The sequence below is a fragment of the Silene latifolia genome, chromosome Y, assembly GCF_048544455.1.
Source record: "Silene latifolia isolate original U9 population chromosome Y, ASM4854445v1, whole genome shotgun sequence".
NCBI classification, from domain to species: domain Eukaryota; kingdom Viridiplantae; phylum Streptophyta; class Magnoliopsida; order Caryophyllales; family Caryophyllaceae; genus Silene; species Silene latifolia.
In genome coordinates, this window is record NC_133538.1 from 48,015,711 (window position 1) to 48,023,722 (window position 8,012).

At 34.9% G+C, this 8,012-nt stretch overlaps 1 non-coding gene across 1 annotated transcript; it reads left to right on the top strand.

The window, feature by feature from the left end:
• The first annotated feature begins 7,503 nt into the window (after positions 1-7,503).
• On the top strand, positions 7,504-7,610 carry LOC141635741 (small nucleolar RNA R71). Its single transcript, XR_012540404.1, has one exon. It is a non-coding gene; the product is annotated as a small nucleolar RNA R71 (small nucleolar RNA).
• Positions 7,611-8,012: the final 402 nt, after the last annotated feature.

An 8,012-nucleotide genomic window follows, 5' to 3' on the forward strand; every position in this document is an offset into this window, starting at 1 on the left:
ACATCTTGGTATGAGCAAGGATATTGTTGATGGTTGTGTCTTTGTCTTGGATATCTCTTTGCATTTGAGCAAAGAAATCTTGTTGGCTCTTTTGCATTTGAAGGACCACTTTTTGAACATCAAAAGTTTGGTCATTAAATTGATTATAAGAGGGTTGGGTTTGGTTGAAATAAGGTCTTTGAGTAGGATTTCTCGTTGGAGGTGGGGTGTATGTTGGTTGAGGATTTTGAACATTTTGGCTTTTGTATGAGAAGTTTGGGTGAAATTTGGTGTTTTCATTGTAATAGGTGGATAATTAACTTGAACTAAAATTAGATTTTAGTATTATTTAACGATTTTAATAAGTTAAAAATCGTGAATTTCCATAAAACCGGGTTATATGATCAATATAAGTTAAATAGGGCGATTTGGCATATAATTTGGCATGTTAGTTACATATTATAATGCTGCATATTTCATTGTTGAATGTCATATTTTATTTATGTAATTTTGGATTATGTAATTTTATCTTAGTATGGCCTTAGTTTAATCGATATTACCCGTAATGTAAGGGGATATTGATTCGGTTGTAATTTAATGTGATCTCGTATCACTTTTTATTTTTACTAGTTTTTCATATTACAAATGTATAATAGGAATAGCTATGTATTTTTATTATTATTTCTAATCCCGGAGTTCCATCAAGACGGTGCCATTCGGAAAGGTGTTCCGACAAAGACGGTGTTCTTGGGAGGCGTGCCACTTGAAGATTCAAGGGACCAAAGGAGTTGGTTTCCGAATTTGTAATAGATTATTTTATTTTGTATTTCAGGATGGCCATACTCGGAATTTATTATTTGCTTTGCATTTCTTTTAATATGTTGCATGCATTACCAAATCGTCATAACAACACATGCATATCATATCGAGTCATCGACCGTGTCAATTATAATTATCGAGAATTCGTTTTTTAGTTCACTTAAAATTGATAGATAATAAATTGACAAGACCTTTACTTTTAAAAGATTGAGACTTAGCCTTACCAAATAGTAGGACCCATGACTCCCCGTGACATTTGGGGTAGGTTCAGTTTTCCCGAGGTGCCTTCATTTATCGTTGGGTAAGTGTGGTAATAAAACGTTATTACACGCGAAATTTGGTTAGTCTGAAGGGGATATTATGACTAGTCTTGTGTTCCGGGGCTAGAGATGGGTTTTATGAAAAACATCGACCGAGAGTTCTAAAGTAGAATCAATTAAAGAGTTAATTCACCAAATTTGTATAAGTATAGGATGTATCGGTTTCCCCGTGCCCATATTTGTATAAAGATGGATCTCGGAATCATTTATTATAGTTGGGTAGAGGTCACTATATAAATGCTATAGTTGTATTTACAAGTATTATAACGATAAATGTTAATTTCTTCTTTCATCTTCGTTTTTGTAGTTATTTATACGCATTGGATTCATCTAATACTCTTACATCGATCACCATTAATTCATGGCTCCAATAATTCAATGAAAAATGCTCCTTGTATGACAATGATACGACTAGGGAACTACGCTTTGGCATTGGTGAGGATGGAAATCTTTGCTACCTTACCACTTCCACACCTCCCACTCCCATATTCATACCCACCTCTGAGGTAAGAGAATCTTGTGAGGTGAATCTCACATATTCCATGGCATCCTTGTTTGAAGAAGCAAGGAGAAATATTATATTGAGTGGGAGTTCTAGCAAGAATGTCCTTGCAAATGAAAGGAGTAATGGTATTATTAAAGGAAAGGCAAAGAAGGGTAAGAAACCCAAACCCGATAATAGATTGGAAGTGGATAGTGAGACTACCACAACCAAAACCAAGAATGGTGCCCAATCCTACGATGAATGTCATTATTGTAATGTCATAGGCCACTGGAAGCGAAATTGCCCCAAGTATTTAGGAGATATCAAAGTTGGACTTGTCACTCCAGTCGGGGTTAAGTAGTGTGGAAGCACTTAGCAAGGGTGACGTGGATCTCCAATTAGCAAATGGATCTAGAGTAGCCGCCATTTCAAAGGGAACCTATGTGATGGCCTTAGCTAAGTGATTTTAAGTTGCATCTATATAATTGTTATTATGTACCCACTTTGTCTAAAAACATTATTTCCATTTCAATGTTAGACATGGAAGGATTTTCTTTCGCCATCAAAAACAATCATTGTATTTTGTTTAAAAATTACTTGGCCGTAAGCTAAGTCACTTCTCTTAATGGTATTTATGTTTTAGACACTTCCATCTCAAGCAAAGATATCTATATCATACAATCCAAAAGACTCAAAACAAGTGATCCAAATGATTTGTACATTTGGTATTGTCGATTAGGTCTCATAAATGAGAAACACATTAAAAAGGTAGCGTCGACTTGAATTGTTGAGCCATTTGATTTATAATCATATGGATTATGCGAATCTTGTCTCCTTGGAAAAATGATTTGTGCCCCCTTTAGTGGTAAAGGGATAAGAGCATATGATTTGTTGGGACCAATGCATACCGATGTATGTGGTCCAATGAGCATCACCGCAAGGGGAAATTATGACTACTTCATCACTTTTACCGATAGTTTAAGTTGATATGGGTATGTTTACCTAGTAAAATATAAAAGTGAAGCATTTGAGAAATTTAAAGAATTTCTAAATGAAGTAGAAAACCAATTGATCAAAATAATTAGAGCATTACGATCCGATCGTGGTGGCGAATATCTAAGTAATGAATTTGATTCTCACTTATTGATTATGACCTTGTGTCACTACCTATAAGATCAAACTAATATGAGTCGGATTGAGTTGTCGAACTCACTTTTGGGGATTTGCAATCCAAAACGGACACATTATTTTAAACGAAAGGTCAACCTGGAGATACCTAAAATAGCAAGTCTATTTAACAAATGACATGGATCAAACCTGTATATTACATGAATCAAATTGCCATAATAGAGCTAGTCTATTTATGAGCTAACACATCAGTCAAGACGAACTTGTATTACTTCACCATATATGTTTGTAGCTCACAAAGCTATCTCTTAAGAAGATAGAAGTATTTCTAAGAGATAGAGTGGGAGTAGATCGTCACAAACATGTTTTATAGTTAATGTGTTACTTTTTGAAAGTAATAGTTAATGTATTACTTATTGAAAGTAATGGAACTATAATCTATTAAGATAGAGTGGGAGTATAGTACACATGTCTTATTGTTAATATGTTACTTTTCAGAAGGAATGGAATTATAGCCTATTGAATGATCAATTGCGAGTAGTTCCAAATCGACTTTGTTGCATAAAAGCCATAACATTACAATCCAAAAATTTTATACTCAAGAGTTGATTTACTTTAAGGCAATGGTCTCTTTAAAGTGAATAGAGCTTTAGAGTACCTAAAAGCAAGATTGACATGAAGATGTTAATCTAAATAAATCATGTTAGGAATTACCAGATTTCATTTTGATGAAGAATGGCAAGTGATATTAAAAATTCGCTTTTCTAAAATGGGAATTTAGAGAAGGATGTGTAAGGAACACAAAACCTTAGATAAAGATCTAAGAATCCTAACATATTATGCAAAGCTTACTTAAGGGATCCTAGAATGGTCTTAAGCAAGCATCAAAGGATTGTAATAATCATACTTTTTGTCCATGTGATAATTGAGAATGGTTTCATTCACATTGTTGAAGAATCATGTTTATACATGAAGTTAAGTGGGAGCCAGAATTATTTTTCCATGTCTTATATGTTGATAACATGTTACTCATTGAGAATAATGTACCAATGCTCTCCTCTGTAAAAGAGTGATTGGGAGACTAGGAAAGGGTGCAATGTATACTAGATTTCCTCATCTATGTTTTAAATTTGAGGGAATATCGGCATAGAGTCGAGAACCTTATGATGATTAGATTCTTTATCTGTTTAACATCAACAAGGTTGAGTAGGTTATTCATATTGATGAAAGTGGAATTACTATGATAGAGTCATAGTCATTCACTGAACCAAAATAAGTTGTTGATCACATAAAATCGATTTCTAATGTTTCCGCCATTAGATCGATCATGTATGCCATTATATGCACATGCCGTGATGAATCATATGCTTGGAGCATAATAAGTCAATCACAAGTCAATTCGAATGAAGGTCTTTTGAAAGCCATAAAGAACATCCTTTAGGATTCTTGAGAAGGATTGAGGATTCGTTCTTGTGTTTGGATGATATACTAAGTTGTGTGTTGAAGGGTTACACAAACTTTAGTTTCCAAACTTGTAACGATTTATCAAAATCCTGGGCTGATTTTATTGACATAGGAGTAAGTGACTAGAGAAATGTTTTAGTTTCAACCATTACAAATTCTATAAACAGAATCTAAATACATTGTGATACGATGGTCAACATAGGGACTAAGAGTAGATCCCTCTACCATATATTTTATCACAAGTTATATGATAACAGTGGGAGCATCTTCCAAGTATAAGAGCCCATGTCTAGTAATAAGACTAGACACTTAAGATAAATTCATGTCATTAGAAATAACATTGAATAGAAGGAAATGACAATTCATAAAGTTGGACCGTATGGATACATGGTATATCCACTTACCAAAATATACACTATAGATTATAAGATATGAAGAAGTAATAGGGTATTGACTATTCATATATGATAATCGCATTTATCGTTTAAGTTTCTTTAAACTCATTCTTTACTTTGTTATATCCAAATGGGTTGTTGAGACAATATTGAACCCTATTGAAGTGAACTGGATTGACATTGTATGTGCCACTGGTTACTTATAGGAGGTAACGTCTCGAAGTGACTAGAGTGTAATGTAACTGATGGCAAGTTCAAGTGCCATAAGGTCAAATGGGATGACTAGTCGATCACATAGACAGACTGTTTGGGACACTCTGTCGGGCAGTGACCACTTATAGAGTTCTAGAAATTCATTAAGCCTAGTCGTGGAAAGAGCTATTATAGTATTGTTTTGAGTCGATTCTTTTGACTAGAGGCTATTCGCCCAAGTTGGCACAAGTTTCTGATTGGCTTTGATTTATACTTTACGACTGCCGTAACTGAGGTCAAATGAGTGTATTTTGAGTTATGATGAACTGTGGATATACGAAGGGAATAGTGCGATGGGAATTGTCCACCCCTTTGTCAGGGTTGTTTGAAATCTCAGGGCCACTCGAGGAGTAGTGAACTGAAAATGAGTGGCCACGCTCGGAAGGTATCTACGGTACAAAATTCTGGTCAGACAGTTACTCTCCAGATTGAGGAAACCACTCATGATATGATCAAATGCAAGTACGGCCTGCAAGACACCTTGCATTGAGTGGGAGATTGTAATAGGACAAGAGAATTGGTGACGCACACTTGTCTCGGACTAGTGGGAGATTGTTGGAGTATGTGTCCTCAACAATAGTGTGATCACATGTTTAAATCTCAAATTAAGAATATGAAAGGGATGATAAATTATATAGTCAACTAATCAACATTAATCGGTAATGATTGGCTGATTAGAGTTTGACGTTACTGTCGCATTGACGGTGGTGATCAGTTGATCCCTTAAGGTCACACCTATAGGATAAGATCCAAATAAATAAATAATTAATTGTATTCGATATGGAGTAATTAATCCCTTATTTATATGAGTTGGATTTTGTATCTTATTATAATGTGATTAAATATGATTCAATTTAGTAGAATAATATATTAATTTACTAAATTATGTTGAGGTTTTATAAATATTTCGAGGTAGAAGTAATTAGTTATTTACATTTACAAGAGGTTGTAAATATAACTAACTAGCTATTATGGGACCCATTATATGTTGATATAATGGTAAAATATTACTCAATAATTTGAGTGAATATATGTTTATTAATTTGTCACATAATTGGTGTATGATCAAATTAATATTTAATTATGTAAGATAATTAAACATAAGACTATTAAGCATTTGTGTGACAAATATTATAAGACAAAAATGGACCCGTATATACTCAAGTGCACCGTCAAAAGTGTGAGCATGCTTGAGTTTTTGGTTTTGTCATTTTGTTGTTGGAAAGATGCTCCAACATCTTATGACATGCTTTATTCATGCTAGCCTACTACCTACACAAATAGCATATTGCATAAGAAAAAAATGAGAAAACCAAAATGCTCTACATAAGGAGCATTTTGGACGACACAAGCCATGTGTGGGAAGAACAATTGTTGTTCTCAATTATTCTCATTTTTATTCTCTCTAGATGCTCATCTTTTCTTCACATGAAAAAACCTCAAAAACCACTAAAATACTAATATTTGATATATTTTACTAGTGTAGTAATATTAGTAATATTAGAAATAATTAAGGGTATATTACTACATAATATCTAGTTAACATTAGTAGTAATTTGGGGTTATAATCTTGGGTGCAATCAAAAGGAGGGCTTCTAATATAGGGTCTTGGAGGAACATCCCAATACTTATCATAACTCAAGAACAAGTGAAGGTAGGAGACCTTACTTGTGCCTATTTCGTGCCATACACCAATTTAAGGAACATTGTTTTTTTCTTTCCTTATTCTTTTATTTTGTTATGCATGCACTACATCCTTAGAACTCACATTAAAATATTAATTAGTTCACCGTTAGAAAAGTCTAATAATAGGTATATGAACCTAACATTACCTTGAGGAGGTAATTGTCCTTTTTGCCTTTGGGAACTTGAAGAGGCCAATTGGGTCAATTGTGTATCAAACATCTTGGTATGAGCAAGGATATTGTTGATGGTAGTGTCTTTGGCTTGGCTATCTCTTTGCATTTGAGCAAAGAAATCTTGTTGGCTCTTTTACATTTGAAGGACCGCTTTTTTAACATCAAAAGCTTGGTCATTGGATTGATTGTAAGAGGGTTGGGTTTGGTTGAAATAGGGTCTTTGAGTAGGATTTCTCGTTGGAGGTGTGGTGTATGTTGGTTGAGGATTTTTAACATTTTGGCTTTTATATGAGAAGTTTGGGTGAAATTTGGTGTTTTCATTGTAATAGGTGGAGTAAGGGGTACCATTCTTGTATGCTTGGAAAGCATTTACTTGCTCACTTGTGCCCCTACACTCTTGTTGATCATGTCCCAAAGTTCCACAATTCTCACATACTCCAATTGGAATAGAAGATGTTGCCACCATGGCATTGACATGTTGATGTTGCTTGGATGATTGAGAGGCTTCATTCATCTTGGCTATGGCTTTCTCAAATTTCAAGTTCATTGTGTCAATATGGGAGCTTAGTTGGGCACCCAAATCGCCACTCAATTGTGTGACAGAGTCAACTTCATGTCTCCCTTCCCTAGTAGCTTTTCTTGGACTACTATATTGATAGTTTTGAACCGCCATCTCCTCTATCTTTGCCCAAGTTTGGTTGTCATCTATCTCGGTAAATCTTCCATAAGAACCCATGTTGAGCACATTCCTTGAATCTTCATACAACCCATTCCAAAATTGTTGGACTAGAACCCATTCGCTTAGTCCATGATGAGGACAAGAGTGACATTTATCTTTGAATCTTTCCCAAGCCTCATATAGAGACTCCTCATCTCTTTGCTTGAATCTGGTCATTTGGGCTCTTAACATGTTGGTCTTCTCCGAAGGGTAGAAATTTTTGCAGAAGGTAAGTGCTAACGTCTTCCATGAATCAATTCCAAGAGTGGCCTTGTCTAGGCTCTTTAACCATTGCTTTACGGCTCCGATCAAAGAAAAAGGAAACAATACTCATCGAGGTCTTGAGTTACCCCCGTTTGGGAAATTGCATCACAATAGTCACAAAAAGTCTCCATGTGTAGATGAGGATCCTCACTAGGCATCCCTCCAGATTGACTTCTCTCAACTAATTGTATGAATTCAGATTTTGCAATGAAATTACCGATGAAGTGGGGTGGTGTTGGAGTACCATTAGGTAGGTTCTCCTCGGTTGGTACGGAATGAGATGAAAATTTAAGCATTGTAGGTTGATTTTGTGGTTGGTTTTGAATTAGG